The 15,390-nt window shown below is 45.7% G+C and overlaps 10 non-coding genes across 10 annotated transcripts; 6 read left to right on the top strand and 4 right to left on the bottom strand.

Annotated features, from left to right (window-relative positions):
- Nucleotides 1-1,509: 1,509 nt before the first annotated feature.
- trnan-guu (transfer RNA asparagine (anticodon GUU)) lies at nucleotides 1,510-1,582 on the bottom strand. Its single transcript has one exon. It is a non-coding gene; the product is annotated as a tRNA-Asn (tRNA).
- A 158-nt stretch (nucleotides 1,583-1,740) lies between these two features.
- Nucleotides 1,741-1,813, bottom strand: trnak-cuu (transfer RNA lysine (anticodon CUU)). Its single transcript has one exon. It is a non-coding gene; the product is annotated as a tRNA-Lys (tRNA).
- A 1,980-nt stretch (nucleotides 1,814-3,793) lies between these two features.
- trnan-guu (transfer RNA asparagine (anticodon GUU)) lies at nucleotides 3,794-3,867 on the bottom strand. Its single transcript has one exon. It is a non-coding gene; the product is annotated as a tRNA-Asn (tRNA).
- A 2,145-nt stretch (nucleotides 3,868-6,012) lies between these two features.
- trnan-guu (transfer RNA asparagine (anticodon GUU)) lies at nucleotides 6,013-6,086 on the bottom strand. The gene has a single exon. It is a non-coding gene; the product is annotated as a tRNA-Asn (tRNA).
- A 2,822-nt stretch (nucleotides 6,087-8,908) lies between these two features.
- Nucleotides 8,909-8,981, top strand: trnak-cuu (transfer RNA lysine (anticodon CUU)). Its single transcript has one exon. It is a non-coding gene; the product is annotated as a tRNA-Lys (tRNA).
- Nucleotides 8,982-9,147: 166 nt separating this feature from the next.
- trnan-guu (transfer RNA asparagine (anticodon GUU)) lies at nucleotides 9,148-9,221 on the top strand. Its single transcript has one exon. It is a non-coding gene; the product is annotated as a tRNA-Asn (tRNA).
- Nucleotides 9,222-11,252: 2,031 nt separating this feature from the next.
- trnak-cuu (transfer RNA lysine (anticodon CUU)) lies at nucleotides 11,253-11,325 on the top strand. Its single transcript has one exon. It is a non-coding gene; the product is annotated as a tRNA-Lys (tRNA).
- A 166-nt stretch (nucleotides 11,326-11,491) lies between these two features.
- Nucleotides 11,492-11,569, top strand: trnan-guu (transfer RNA asparagine (anticodon GUU)). The gene has a single exon. It is a non-coding gene; the product is annotated as a tRNA-Asn (tRNA).
- Nucleotides 11,570-13,585: 2,016 nt separating this feature from the next.
- Nucleotides 13,586-13,658, top strand: trnak-cuu (transfer RNA lysine (anticodon CUU)). Its single transcript has one exon. It is a non-coding gene; the product is annotated as a tRNA-Lys (tRNA).
- Nucleotides 13,659-13,824: 166 nt separating this feature from the next.
- Nucleotides 13,825-13,898, top strand: trnan-guu (transfer RNA asparagine (anticodon GUU)). Its single transcript has one exon. It is a non-coding gene; the product is annotated as a tRNA-Asn (tRNA).
- The last annotated feature ends 1,492 nt before the right edge of the window (nucleotides 13,899-15,390 follow it).

Here is a 15,390-nt window from a genome sequence, read left to right as displayed (position 1 = left end):
GGCCCCCCCGTTGGAGCCCCCCCGCGCCGACCTCGGGGGCCACAACCCCCGGGAAAGAGAGCCAAAAGAGAGGGCCCCCAACCCCCGGCTTTTTTCAAAAAAAAGGTTTTCACAAAAAAAAAAAACAATTACCTGATTGTTTGGACATTGCTAATTGGTGTGCTGTCTGAATGAGATTTGGCTTTTGGATACCATCATTGTGAAGTTTTATTCCTCAATCGTCTGCCAGTCATTAAGTCAACGTAAAAGTAGATCAACATATTTCAACGCACTCAATGTTTTTTTTTTTTTTTGTGACCAGTTTCTGAAGATTAACTTAAGGAAAGGATCAGCAGTTTACAGCTAAGAGGTTTTGTTTTGTTTTGTTTTGGGAGAAGTTTCAAAGACATTGGGGGTTTCTTAACTTTATTTTGGGTACATTATTCTTTAATTCAACATATTTTCATCTAAGAAATAAAAAAAATATATAAATATATACATAGAACAAACGTTTGCTGGCGTTAGTATTTCACTTTAAATCCTAGTGGTTAACCCTTTTAATGTGACTGCTTTAAATAAAATAATAAAAGTTACACCTTTAACACAGGGCAACTACTGAAGCTGGAAAGGCTAAACGGGCTAGGAAAAAGCCGCGACTCGCCGCAAGAGAGGGGCCGAAAAGCTTCCCTTTTTTTTTGGTTTTTAAAGTCAAATAGTATCAAAAGAGATGAGTTTTCGGCAGTCGCTTGAAAGTTGTCAGGGAGTCTGCATTCCGGATAGGGGTGGGCAGGTCATTCCAGCAGCCACGAATGGTGAAAGAGAACGTTCTGGAAAGTGATTTCATGCCTCTTTGTGATGGTACAGATCAGAGGCGTCGCTCACTAGCGGATCTCAGACTTCTGGAGGGAGTGTAGATTCGTGGCAGTGAGCGGAGGTAGGCGGGCGCTGGGCCTGCGGCTGTTCCATATGCAAGCATCAGTGTCTTGAATTCGATGCGGGCCGCAACCGGCAGCCAGCGCAGGGCGATAAAGAGAGGTGTGACATGGGCCCTGTTGGGCTTGTCGAAGACCAGTCGTGCTGCTGCATTCTGAATCGTTTGTAGAGGTTTGATTGTGCGTGAAGGAAGACCGGCTGAAAGAGCATCGCAGTAGTCCAGCCTAGAAATGACCGGGGCCTGGACAAGAAGTTGTGCAGCATGCTCCGTTAGAAAAGGCCTGATCTCTCTGATGTTGGGCAATGCAAACCTGCAAGATGGAGCAGTTTTAGTCATACGGTCTTTGAAAGTCAGCTGGTCATCAAAGATTACACCAAGATTTCTGGCCGAACTTGATGGGGTAATTGTTGCTGTACCTAAAGTACTGTTGTTGATTAACCTAACGTACACCCGCCGCTGACTTCTTTTCCAACGAGCCAGCTCATGAAGGCGTAAAGGCTGAGCGGCCTAAGAAAGCCATGCCCCGTGTCCTACGAGAGGAAAGCGGAGCGGACACCTGGCACGGGCGCAAAGCGCTCGGCAGCGAAAGCCTCCCGCGTCCCTGGGTGGGCTCGAACCACCAACCTTTCGGTTAACAGCCGAACGCGCTAACCGATGCGCCACAGAGACGGCGACGGGTGCGGTCTGCCGGATCGCGAGGGTGGCGCGACGGGGATCAGACCCCGCACTTATTAAAAGGCTCTTGGGAGGGGGCTGGCAGCGTCACGCCAGGCCTGTGCGGCCACGCTGGAGCCCGTGACCTTCGTTGGGAAGAAAGAGAGTCAAGGCGCCCAACGTGGGGCTCGAACCCACGACCCTGAGATTAAGAGTCTCATGCTCTACCGACTGAGCTAGCCGGGCGGCGGCGCTTTGTCCGCTCATCGAATTGTGCCGGGTCTGACTGGCAAAACAGGCCTCCACCAGCTGGAATAAAGCATGACGAATACATCCACATTCCGCAGCAGACTTGAGCCTACGCAGGTTGTCACTGAACCCCCGCTGTCTTCCTTTAACGCAGGGCAACTACTGAAGGGCAACTACATCCACATTCCGCAGCAGACTTGAGCCTACGCAGACTGTCACTGAACCCCCGCTGTCTTCCTTTGTAACAGAATGAAATGTCTGTCACTTGTTTTTTTATTATTCATGGAATAATGGAAATAAATATGCTGTTCTAATGGAACTACAGGGCACTAGAGGGTGCTGGTTAGACACACCTGGAATGTATATTAGGTGAGTGGTTGGATGAAGAAGTAGATTCAGTATGGTAGAGGGAACGCATGGTTCCTTGGAGCTACCTCACACTGGTTGTATTGTTTTGGAAGTCCTGGTTGGGAAACCTTTCGTTTTAAGCTCAGCCTGTAAGTATGTTAAAAAAAAAAAAAAATGTCTTTCTTCTTTCAGAATGTTTGAAATTCTTACGTTTGTTTTTGGTGTTTTTTTTCTCTTTGGTTAGAAGGACTTCTTTATTGTCTCGATACCTGATTGTTTGGACATTGCTAATTGGTGTGCTGTCTGAATGAGATTTGGCTTTTTGGATACCATCATTGTGAAGTTTTATTCCTCAATCGTCTGCCAGTCATTAAGTCAACGTAAAAGTAGATCAACATATTTCAACGCACTCAATGTTTTGTTTTTTTTTTTGTGACCAGTTTCTGAAGATTAACTTAAGGAAAGGATCAGCAGTTTACAGCTAAGAGGTTTTGTTTTGTTTTGTTTTGGGAGAAGTTTCAAAGACATTGGGGGTTTCTTAACTTTATTTTGGGTACATTATTCTTTAATTCAAAATATTTTCATCTAAGAAATAAAAAAAATATATAAATATATACATAGAACAAAAACGTTTGCTGGCGTTAGTATTTCACTTTAAATCTAGTGGTTAACCCTTTTAATGTGACTGCTTTAAATAAAATAATAAAAGTTACACCTTTAACACAGGGCAACTACTGAAGCTGGAAAGGCTAAACGGGCTAGGAAAAAGCCGCGACTCGCCTCGCAAGAGAGGGGCAACTTCCCTCGTTTTTTTTGGTTTTTAAAGTCAAATAGTATCAAAAGAGATGAGTTTTCGGCAGTCGCTTGAAAGTTGTCAGGAGTCTGCATTCCGGATAGGGGTGGGCAGGTCATTCCAGCAGCCACGAATGGTGAAAGAGAACGTTCTGGAAAGTGATTTCATGCCTCTTTGTGATGGTACAACGAGGCGTCGCTCACTAGCGGATCTCAGACTTCTGGAGGGAGTGTAGATTCGTGCCAGTGAGCGGAGGCGGGCGCTGGGCCTGCGGCTGTTCCATATGCAAGCATCAGTGTCTTGAATTCGATGCGGGCCGCAACCGGCAGCCAGCGCAGGGCGATAAAGAGAGGTGTGACATGGGCCCTGTTGGGCTTGTCGAAGACCAGTCGTGCTGCTGCATTCTGAATCGTTTGTAGAGGTTTGATTGTGCGTGAAGGAAGACCGGCTGAAAGAGCATCGCAGTAGTCCAGCCTAGAAATGACCGGGGCCTGGACAAGAAGTTGTGCAGCATGCTCCGTTAGAAAAGGCCTGATCTCTCTGATGTTGGGCAATGCAAACCTGCAAGATGGAGCAGTTTTAGTCATACGGTCTTTGAAAGTCAGCTGGTCATCAAAGATTACACCAAGATTTCTGGCCGAACTTGATGGGGTAATTGTTGCTGTACCTAAAGTACTGTTGTTGATTAACCTAACGTACACCCGCCGCTGACTTCTTTTCCATGAAGCGTAAAGGCTGAGCGGCCTAAGAAAGCCATGCCCCGTGTCCTACGAGAGGGCGAGCGAGAGCGGACACCTGGCACGGGCGCAAAGCGCTCGGCAGCGAAAAGCCTCCCGCGTCCCTGGGTGGCTCGAACCACCAACCTTTCGGTTAACAGCCCGAACGCGCTAACCGATTGCGCCACAGAGACGGGGACGAGGTGCGGTCTGCCGGATCGCGAGGTGGCGACGGGGATCAGACCCCGCACTTATTAAAAGGCTCTTGGGAGGGCGCTGGCAGCGTCACGCCAGGCCTGTGCGGCCACGCTGGAGCTCGTGACCTTCGTTGGGAGAAAGAGAGTCAAGAGACCCACGTGTGGGGCTCGAACCCCACGACCCTGAGATTAAGTCTCATGCTCTACCGACTAGGCCTAGCCGGGCGGTGGGCTTTGTCGCTCATCGACCAGCCGGGTCTGACTGGCAAAACAGGCCTCCACCAGCTGGAATAAAATACATCCACATTCCGCAGCAGACTTCCTACATTCCGCAGCAGACTACTGAGCCTATCTGACAGCAGACTTGAGTCACTGAACCCCCGCTGTCTTCCTTTGTAACAGAATGAAATGTCTGTCACTTGTTTTTTTATTATTCATGGAATAATGAAATAAATATGCTGTTTTAATGGAACTACAGGGCACTAGAGGGTGCTGGTTAGACACACCTGAAATGTATATTAGGTGAGTGGTTGGATGAAGAAGTAGATTCAGTATGGTAGAGGGAACGCATGGTTCCTTGGAGCTACCTCACACTGGTTGTATTGTTTTGGAAGTCCTGGTTGGGAAACCTTTCGTTTTAAGCTCAGCCTGTAAGTATGTTAAAAAAAAAAAAAAATGTCTTTCTTCTTTCAGAATGTTTGAAATTCTTACGTTTGTTTTTGGTGTTTTTTTTCTCTTTGGTTAGAAGGACTTCTTTATTGTCTCGATACCTGATTGTTTGGACATTGCTAATTGGTGTGCTGTCTGAATGAGATTTGGCTTTTTGGATACCATCATTGTGAAGTTTTATTCCTCAATCGTCTGCCAGTCATTAAGTCAACGTAAAAAGTAGATCAACATATTTCAACGCACTCAATGTTTTTTTTTTTTTTTTTTGTGACCAGTTTCTGAAGATTAACTTAAGGAAAGGATCAGCAGTTTACAGCTAAGAGGTTTTGTTTTGTTTTGTTTTGGGAGAAGTTTCAAAGACATTGGGGGTTTCTTAACTTTATTTTGGGTACATTATTCTTTAATTCAACATATTTTCATCTAAGAAATAAAAAAAATATATAAATATATACATAGAACAAACGTTTGCTGGCGTTAGTATTTCACTTTAAATCCTAGTGGTTAACCCTTTTAATGTGACTGCTTTAAATAAAATAATAAAAGTTACACCTTTAACACAGGGCAACTACTGAAGCTGGAAAGGCTAAACGGGCTAGGAAAAAGCCGCGACTCGCCTCGCAAGAGAGGGGCAACGAAAAGCTTCCCTCGTTTTTTTTTGGTTTTTAAAGTCAAATAGTATCAAAGAGATGAGTTTTCGGCAGTCGCTTGAAAGTTGTCAGGGAGTCTGCATTCCGGATAGGGGTGGGCAGGTCATTCCAGCAGCCACGAATGGTGAAAGAGAACGTTCTGGAAAGTGATTTCATGCCTCTTTGTGATGGTACAACGGGCGTCGCTCACTAGCGGATCTCAGACTTCTGGAGGGAGTGTAGATTCGTGCCAGTGAGCGGAGGTAGGCGGGCGCTGGGCCTGCGGCTGTTCCATATGCAAGCATCAGTGTCTTGAATTCGATGCGGGCCGCAACCGGCAGCCAGCGCAGGGCGATAAAGAGAGGTGTGACATGGGCCCTGTTGGGCTTGTCGAAGACCAGTCGTGCTGCTGCATTCTGAATCGTTTGTAGAGGTTTGATTGTGCGTGAAGGAAGACCGGCTGAAAGAGCATCGCAGTAGTCCAGCCTAGAAATGACCGGGGCCTGGACAAGAAGTTGTGCAGCATGCTCCGTTAGAAAAGGCCTGATCTCTCTGATGTTGGGCAATGCAAACCTGCAAGATGGAGCAGTTTTAGTCATACGGTCTTTGAAAGTCAGCTGGTCATCAAAGATTACACCAAGATTTCTGGCCGAACTTGATGGGGTAATTGTTGCTGTACCTAAAGTACTGTTGTTGATTAACCTAACGTACACCCGCCGCTGACTTCTTTTCCATGAAGCCAGCTCATAAAAAGGCTGAGCGGCCTAAGAAAGCCATGCCCCGTGTCCTACGAGAGGCGATTTAACCTGGCACGGGCGCAAAGCGCTCGGCAGCGAAAAGCCTCCCGCGTCCCTGGGTGGGCTCGAACCACCAACCTTTCGGTTAACAGCCGAACGCGCTAACCGATTGCGCCACAGAGACGGCGACGGGTGCGGTCTGCCGGATCGCGATGGTGAGCGACGGGGATCAGACCCCGCACTTATTAAAAGGCTCTTGGGAGGGCGCTGGCAGCGTCACGCCAGGCCTGTGCGGCCACGCTGGAGCTCGTGACCTTCGTTGGGAGAGAAGCGCAACAGCCCCAAGAGGCTTAATGCGACCCTCATGCTGGAGCTCCATATTAATTGGGAAGCTGCCGCTCATCGGGTTGTGCCGAGTCTGACTGGCAAAACAGGCCTCCACCAGCTGGAATAAAGCATGAGAATACATTAACATTCTCAGCAGACTTGAGCCTACGCAGGTAGCTGAACCCCCGCTGTCTTTTTTGTAAAGAATGAAATGTGCTACATCCACTTCCTGAGACTTGAGCCTGGCAAATGTCACAGGCCCCGCTGTCTTCAATTTGTAACAGAATGAAATGTCTGTCATTGAAATTTATTATTCATGGAATAATGGAAATAAATATGCTGTTCTAATGGAACTACAGGGCACTAGAGTGCTGGTTACTGGTTGGAATGTATTGTTTTGGACTGTGCCTGGATGAATGTAGATTTAAGTTGGTAGGTAAGTATGGTAAAAAAAAGCTAAATGTCTGTCACTTGTTTTTTTATTGTTTTGGAATGGTTGAAATTCTTATGTTTTAATTTAAAAAGTGGTTTGTCTTTCTTCTTTGACTGTTTTTTCTTCCTGGAATGTATATTAGGTGATTTATTCCTTGGATTCAGTATGGGTTGGATTTTGTATTGTTTTTGGTGTGCTGTCTGAATGAGATTTGGCTTTTTGGATACCCATTTGAAGTTTTATTAAAAAGCGTGAATAGTCATTAAGTTTATTTTGTAAAATTAGATCAACATATTTTTCACAAAAAATTGAAAATTTTTTTTGTGACCAGTTTTTTTTCTCTTTAAATCCTAGGATCAGCAGTTTACAGTAACTCGATTAGTTTTGTTTTGATTTGGTTTGGACATTGCTAAATTGAGCAACTTAACTTTATTTTGGGACATTTGGCTTTTTAATTCAAAATATTTTCGCGGAAGTTTAAAAAAAATATTTATCGTCATATACATAGTCAAACGTTTGCTGTCGGTTAGCGTGTCACTTCTGCATTCCGGAAAACGCACTCAATGTTCGAGCCCTTTTTTGTGAAAGAGAGGTTAATTAACAAAGGAAAGGCTCAGCCTTTACAGCTAAGAGGTTTATGGTACGCCCGCCGCTTTTGTTTGTTTTGGGAGAAGTTTCAAGGGCTAGGAAAAAGGGCCTTCTTAATATTTTATTTTCAGGTCACATTATTCTTTTAATCAACAACAGTAAGTCAAAGAAGGTCAATAAAAAAAAGTTCGGCCAGTTTCTGCATATGTTGTCAGTAACAAACTGATGACCGGAGCTGGACTTTCAAAGCAGCCAAATCCAGGTGAAACTGCTTTTCTGGAAAGTGATTTTTAAATAAAATAGAAAATCAGGCCTTTTTTAACGGAGGGCAACTACTGAAGCTGGAAAGTGTCCAGGCTGGGCAAAACAGTTCCATTTCTAATCGTTTTAGATATGCACTGCGATGCTCTTTCAGCCGGTCTTTTTCCAGCAAAATCAAACCTCTACTAAAACTTTTTTTCCAGGCAGCAGGAGGACTTGTAAATGACAACATGTGATTGTTCCAGGGCCCATGTTACACCTGGCATGCGCGAGTCGCGGCTTTTTCCTAGCCCGTTTAGCCTTTCCAGCTTCAGTAGTTGCCCTGTGTTAACTTTTATTATTTTATTTAAAGCAGTCACATTAAAAGGGTTAACCACTAGGATTTAAAGTGAAATACTAACGCCAGCAAACGTTTGTTCTATGTATATATTTATATATTTTTTTTATTTCTTAGATGAAAATATGTTGAATTAAAGAATAATGTACCCAAAATAAAGTTAAGAAACCCCCAATGTCTTTGAAACTTCTCCCAAAACAAAACAAAACAAAACCTCTTAGCTGTAAACTGCTGATCCTTTCCTTAAGTTAATCTTCAGAAACTGGTCACAAAAAAAAAAAAAAAAAAAATTGAGTGCGTTGAAATATGTTGATCTACTTTTACGTTGACTTAATGACTGGCAGACGATTGAGGAATAAAACTTCACAATGATGGTATCCAAAAAGCCAAATCTCATTCAGACAGCACACCAATTAGCAATGTCCAAACAATCAGGTATCGAGACAATAAAGAAGTCCTTCTAACCAAAGAGAAAAAAAACACCAAAAACAAACGTAAGAATTTCAAACATTCTGAAAGAAGAAAGACATTTTTTTTTTTTTTTTTTTTTTATACTTACAGGCTGAGCTTAAAACGAAAGGTTTCCCAACCAGGACTTCCAAAACAATACAACCAGTGTGAGGTAGCTCCAAGGAACCATGCGTTCCCTCTACCATACTGAATCTACTTCTTCATCCAACCACTCACCTAATATACATTCCAGGTGTGTCTAACCAGCACCCTCTAGTGCCCTGTAGTTCCATTAGAACAGCATATTTATTTCCATTATTCCATGAATAATAAAAAAACAAGTGACAGACATTTCATTCTGTTACAAAGGAAGACAGCGGGGGTTCAGTGACAGTCTGCGTAGGCTCAAGTCTGCTGCGGAATGTGGATGTAGTTGCCCTTCAGTAGTTGCCCTGCGTTAAAGGAAGACAGCGGGGGTTCAGTGACAACCTGCGTAGGCTCAAGTCTGCTGCGGAATGTGGATGTATTCGTCATGCTTTATTCCAGCTGGTGGAGGCCTGTTTTGCCAGTCAGACCCGGCACAATTCGATGAGCGGCAAAGCCCGCCGCCGCCCGGCTAGCTCAGTCGGTAGAGCATGAGACTCTTAATCTCAGGGTCGTGGGTTCGAGCCCCACGTTGGGCGCCTCTCTTGACTCTCTTTCTTCCCAACGAAGGTCGCGGGCTCCAGCGTGGCCGCACAGGCCTGGCGTGACGCTGCCAGCGCCCCCCTCCCAAGAGCCTTTTAATAAGTGCGGGGTCTGATCCCCGTCGCTTTCACCCTCGCGATCCGGCAGACCGCACCCGTCGCCGTCTCTGTGGCGCAATCGGTTAGCGCGTTCGGCTGTTAACCGAAAGGTTGGTGGTTCGAGCCCACCCAGGGACGCGGGAGGCTTTTCGCTGCCGAGCGCTTTGCGCCCGTGCCAGGTGTCCGCTCTCGCTTTCGCCTCTCGTAGGACACGGGGCATGGCTTTCTTAGGCCGCTCAGCCTTTCATGAGCTGGCTGGCTTGGAAAAGAAGTCAGCGGCGGGTGTACGTTAGGTTAATCAACAACAGTACTTTAGGTACAGCAACAATTACCCCATCAAGTTCGGCCAGAAATCTTGGTGTAATCTTTGATGACCAGCTGACTTTCAAAGACCGTATGACTAAAACTGCTCCATCTTGCAGGTTTGCATTGCCCAACATCAGAGAGATCAGGCCTTTTCTAACGGAGCATGCTGCACAACTTCTTGTCCAGGCCCCGGTCATTTCTAGGCTGGACTACTGCGATGCTCTTTCAGCCGGTCTTCCTTCACGCACAATCAAACCTCTACAAACGATTCAGAATGCAGCAGCACACTGGTCTTCGACAAGCCCAACAGGGCCCATGTCACACCTCTCTTTATCGCCCTGCTCTTTATCGCCCTGCGCTGGTTGCGGCCCGCATCGCCCAAGACACTGACACTGATGCATATGGAACAGCCGCAGGCCCAGCGCCCAGCTACCTCCGCTCACTGCCACGAATCTACACTCCCTCCAGAATCTACACTCCCTCCAGTCTGAGATGAGATCCGCTGAGTGAGCGACGCCTCCACCATCACAAAGAGGCATGAAATCACTTTCCAGAACGTTCTCTTTCACCATTCGTGGCTGCTGGAATGACCTGCCCACCCCTATCCGGAATGCAGACTCCCTGACAACTTTCAAGCGACTGCCGAAAACTCATCTCTTTCGATACTATTTGACTTTAAAAACCAAAAAAAAAAAACGAGGGAAGCTTTTCGTTGCCCCTCTCTTGCGAGGCGAGTCGCGGCTTTTTCCTAGCCCGTTTAGCCTTTCCAGCTTCAGTAGTTGCCCTGTGTTAAAGGTGTAACTTTTATTATTTTATTTAAAGCAGTCACATTAAAAGGGTTAACCACTAGGATTTAAAGTGAAATACTAACGCCAGCAAACGTTTGTTCTATGTATATATTTATATATTTTTTTTATTTCTTAGATGAAAATATGTTGAATTAAAGAATAATGTACCCAAAATAAAGTTAAGAAACCCCCAATGTCTTTGAAACTTCTCCCAAAACAAAACAAAACAAAACCTCTTAGCTGTAAACTGCTGATCCTTTCCTTAAGTTAATCTTCAGAAACTGGTCACAAAAAAAAAAAAAAAATTGAGTGCGTTGAAATATGTTGATCTACTTTTACGTTGACTTAATGACTGGCAGACGATTGAGGAATAAAACTTCACAATGATGGTATCCAAAAAGCCAAATCTCATTCAGACAGCACACCAATTAGCAATGTCCAAACAATCAGGTATCGAGACAATAAAGAAGTCCTTCTAACCAAAGAGAAAAAAAACACCAAAAACAAACGTAAGAATTTCAAACATTCTGAAAGAAGAAAGACATTTTTTTTTTTTTTTTTTTTTTTTTTTTTACTTACAGGCTGAGCTTAAAACGAAAGGTTTCCCAACCAGGACTTCCAAAACAATACAACCAGTGTGAGGTAGCTCCAAGGAACCATGCGTTCCCTCTACCATACTGAATCTACTTCTTCATCCAACCACTCACCTAATATACATTCCAGGTGTGTCTAACCAGCACCCTCTAGTGCCCTGTAGTTCCATTAGAACAGCATATTTATTTCCATTATTCCATGAATAATAAAAAAACAAGTGACAGACATTTCATTCTGTTACAAAGGAAGACAGCGGGGGTAGTGACAGTCTGCGTAGGCTCAAGTCTGCTGCGGAATGTGGATGTAGTTGCCCTTCAGTAGTTGCCCTGCGTTAAAGGAAGACAGCGGGGGTTCAGTGACTACCTGCGTAGGCTCAAGTCTGCTGCGGAATGTGGATGTATTCGTCATGCTTTATTCCAGCTGGTGGAGGCCTGTTTTGCCAGTCAGACCCGGCACAATTCGATGAGCGACAAAGCCCACCGCCCGGCTAGCTCAGTCGGTAGAGCATGAGACTCTTAATCTCAGGGTCGTGGGTTCGAGCCCCACGTTGGGCGCCTCTCTTGACTCTCTTTCTTCCCAACGAAGGTCACGAGCTCCAGCGTGGCCGCACAGGCCTGGCGTGACGCTGCCAGCGCCCCCCTCCCAAGAGCCTTTTAATAAGTGCGGGGTCTGATCCCCGTCGCTTTCACCCTCGCGATCCGGCAGACCGCACCCGTCGCCGTCTCTGTGGCGCAATCGGTTAGTTAGCGCGTTCGGCTGTTAACCGAAAGGTTGGTGGTTCGAGCCCACCCAGGGACGCGGGAGGCTTTTCGCTGCCGAGCGCTTTGCGCCCGTGCCAGGTGTCCGCTCTCGCTTTCGCCTCTCGTAGGACACGGGGCATGGCTTTCTTAGGCCGCTCAGCCTTTACGCCTTCATGAGCTGGCTCGTTGGAAAAGAAGTCAGCGGCGGGTGTACGTTAGGTTAATCAACAACAGTACTTTAGGTACAGCAACAATTACCCCATCAAGTTCGGCCAGAAATCTTGGTGTAATCTTTGATGACCAGCTGACTTTCAAAGACCGTATGACTAAAACTGCTCCATCTTGCAGGTTTGCATTGCCCAACATCAGAGAGATCAGGCCTTTTCTAACGGAGCATGCTGCACAACTTCTTGTCCAGGCCCCGGTCATTTCTAGGCTGGACTACTGCGATGCTCTTTCAGCCGGTCTTCCTTCACGCACAATCAAACCTCTACAAACGATTCAGAATGCAGCAGCACGACTGGTCTTCGACAAGCCCAACAGGGCCCATGTCACACCTCTCTTTATCGCCCTGCGCTGGCTGCCGGTTGCGGCCCGCATCGAATTCAAGACACTGATGCTTGCATATGGAACAGCCGCAGGCCCAGCGCCCGCCTACCTCCGCTCACTGCCACGAATCTACACTCCCTCCAGAAGTCTGAGATCCGCTAGTGAGCGACGCCTCGTTGTACCATCACAAAGAAAGGCATGAAATCACTTTCCAGAACGTTCTCTTTCACCATTCGTGGCTGCTGGAATGACCTGCCCACCCCTATCCGGAATGCAGACTCCCTGACAACTTTCAAGCGACTGCCGAAAACTCATCTCTTTCGATACTATTTGACTTTAAAAACCAAAAAAAAACGAGGGAAGCTTTTCGTTGCCCCTCTCTTGCGAGGCGAGTCGCGGCTTTTTCCTAGCCCGTTTAGCCTTTCCAGCTTCAGTAGTTGCCCTGTGTTAAAGGTGTAACTTTTATTATTTTATTTAAAGCAGTCACATTAAAAGGGTTAACCACTAGGATTTAAAGTGAAATACTAACGCCAGCAAACGTTTGTTCTATGTATATATTTATATATTTTTTTTTTTTTCTTAGATGAAAATATGTTGAATTAAAGAATAATGTACCCAAAATAAAAAGTTAAGAAACCCCCAATGTCTTTGAAACTTCTCCCAAAACAAAACAAAACAAAACCTCTTAGCTGTAAACTGCTGATCCTTTCCTTAAGTTAATCTTCAGAAACTGGTCACAAAAAAAAAAAAAAAAAAAAAAAGTGCGTTGAAATATGTTGATCTACTTTTACGTTGACTTAATGACTGGCAGACGATTGAGGAATAAAACTTCACAATGATGGTATCCAAAAAGCCAAATCTCATTCAGACAGCACACCAATTAGCAATGTCCAAACAATCAGGTATCGAGACAATAAAGAAGTCCTTCTAACCAAAGAGAAAAAAAACCAAAAAAAAACGTAAGAATTTCAAACATTCTGAAAGAAGAAAGACATTTTTTTTTTTTTTTTTTTTACTTACAGGCTGAGCTTAAAACGAAAGGTTTCCCAACCAGGACTTCCAAAACAATACAACCAGTGTGAGGTAGCTCCAAGGAACCATGCGTTCCCTCTACCATACTGAATCTACTTCTTCATCCAACCACTCACCTAATATACATTCCAGGTGTGTCTAACCAGCACCCTCTAGTGCCCTGTAGTTCCATTAGAACAGCATATTTATTTCCATTATTCCATGAATAATAAAAAAACAAGTGACAGACATTTCATTCTGTTACAAAGGAAGACAGCGGGGGTTCAGTGACAGTCTGCGTAGGCTCAAGTCTGCTGCGGAATGTGGATGTAGTTGCCCTTCAGTAGTTGCCCTGCGTTAAAGGAAGACAGCGGGGGTTCAGTGACAACCTGCTGGCTCAGGCTCAAGTCTGCTGCGGAATGTGGATGTATTCGTCATGCTTTATTCCAGCTGGTGGAGGCCTGTTTTGCCAGTCAGACCCGGCACAATTCGATGAGCGGCAAAGCCCGCCGCCGCCCGGCTAGCTCAGTCGGTAGAGCATGAGACTCTTAATCTCAGGGTCGTGGGTTCGAGCCCCACGTTGGGCGCCTCTCTTGACTCTCTTTCTTCCCAACGAAGGTCACGGGCTCCAGCGTGGCCGCACAGGCCTGGCGTGACGCTGCCAGCGCCCCCCTCCCAAGAGCCTTTTAATAAGTGCGGGGTCTGATCCCCGTCGCTTTCACCCTCGCGATCCGGCAGACCGCACCCGTCGCCGTCTCTGTGGCGCAATCGGTTAGCGCGTTCGGCTGTTAACCGAAAGGTTGGTGGTTCGAGCCCACCCAGGGACGCGGGAGGCTTTTCGCTGCCGAGCGCTTTGCGCCCGTGCCAGGTGTCCGCTCTCGCTTTCGCCTCTCGTAGGACACGGGGCATGGCTTTCTTAGGCCGCTCAGCCTTTACGCCTTCATGAGCTGGCTCGTTGGAAAAGAAGTCAGCGGCGGGTGTACGTTAGGTTAATCAACAACAGTACTTTAGGTACAGCAACAATTACCCCATCAAGTTCGGCCAGAAATCTTGGTGTAATCTTTGATGACCAGCTGACTTTCAAAGACCGTATGACTAAAACTGCTCCATCTTGCAGGTTTGCATTGCCCAACATCAGAGAGATCAGGCCTTTTCTAACGGAGCATGCTGCACAACTTCTTGTCCAGGCCCCGGTCATTTCTAGGCTGGACTACTGCGATGCTCTTTCAGCCGGTCTTCCTTCACGCACAATCAAACCTCTACAAACGATTCAGAATGCAGCAGCACGACTGGTCTTCGACAAGCCCAACAGGGCCCATGTCACACCTCTCTTTATCGCCCTGCGCTGGCTGCCGGTTGCGGCCCGCATCGAATTCAAGACACTGATGCTTGCATATGGAACAGCCGCAGGCCCAGCGCCCGCCTACCTCCGCTCACTGGCACGAATCTACACTCCCTCCAGAAGTCTGAGATCCGCTAGTGAGCGACGCCTCGTTGTACCATCACAAAGAGGCATGAAATCACTTTCCAGAACGTTCTCTTTCACCATTCGTGGCTGCTGGAATGACCTGCCCACCCCTATCCGGAATGCAGACTCCCTGACAACTTTCAAGCGACTGCCGAAAACTCATCTCTTTTGATACTATTTGACTTTAAAAACCAAAAAAAAACGAGGGAAGCTTTTCGTTGCCCCTCTCTTGCGAGGCGAGTCGCGGCTTTTTCCTAGCCCGTTTAGCCTTTCCAGCTTCAGTAGTTGCCCTGTGTTAAAGGTGTAACTTTTATTATTTTATTTAAAGCAGTCACATTAAAAGGGTTAACCACTAGGATTTAAAGTGAAATACTAACGCCAGCAAACGTTTGTTCTATGTATATATTTATATATTTTTTTTATTTCTTAGATGAAAATATGTTGAATTAAAGAATAATGTACCCAAAATAAAGTTAAGAAACCCCCAATGTCTTTGAAACTTCTCCCAAAACAAAACAAAACAAAACCTCTTAGCTGTAAACTGCTGATCCTTTCCTTAAGTTAATCTTCAGAAACTGGTCACAAAAAAAAAAAAAAAAAAAAATTGAGTGCGTTGAAATATGTTGATCTACTTTTACGTTGACTTAATGACTGGCAGACGATTGAGGAATAAAACTTCACAATGATGGTATCCAAAAAGCCAAATCTCATTCAGACAGCACACCAATTAGCAATGTCCAAACAATCAGGTATCGAGACAATAAAGAAGTCCTTCTAACCAAAGAGAAAAAAAAAAACACCAAAAACAAACGTAAGAATTTCAAACATTCTGAAAGAAGAAAGACATTTTT

The sequence above is a fragment of the Labeo rohita genome, unplaced genomic scaffold (assembly GCF_022985175.1).
Source record: "Labeo rohita strain BAU-BD-2019 unplaced genomic scaffold, IGBB_LRoh.1.0 scaffold_1706, whole genome shotgun sequence".
NCBI lineage: Eukaryota > Metazoa > Chordata > Actinopteri > Cypriniformes > Cyprinidae > Labeo > Labeo rohita.
This window is presented reverse-complemented; position numbering and strand designations above follow the sequence as displayed.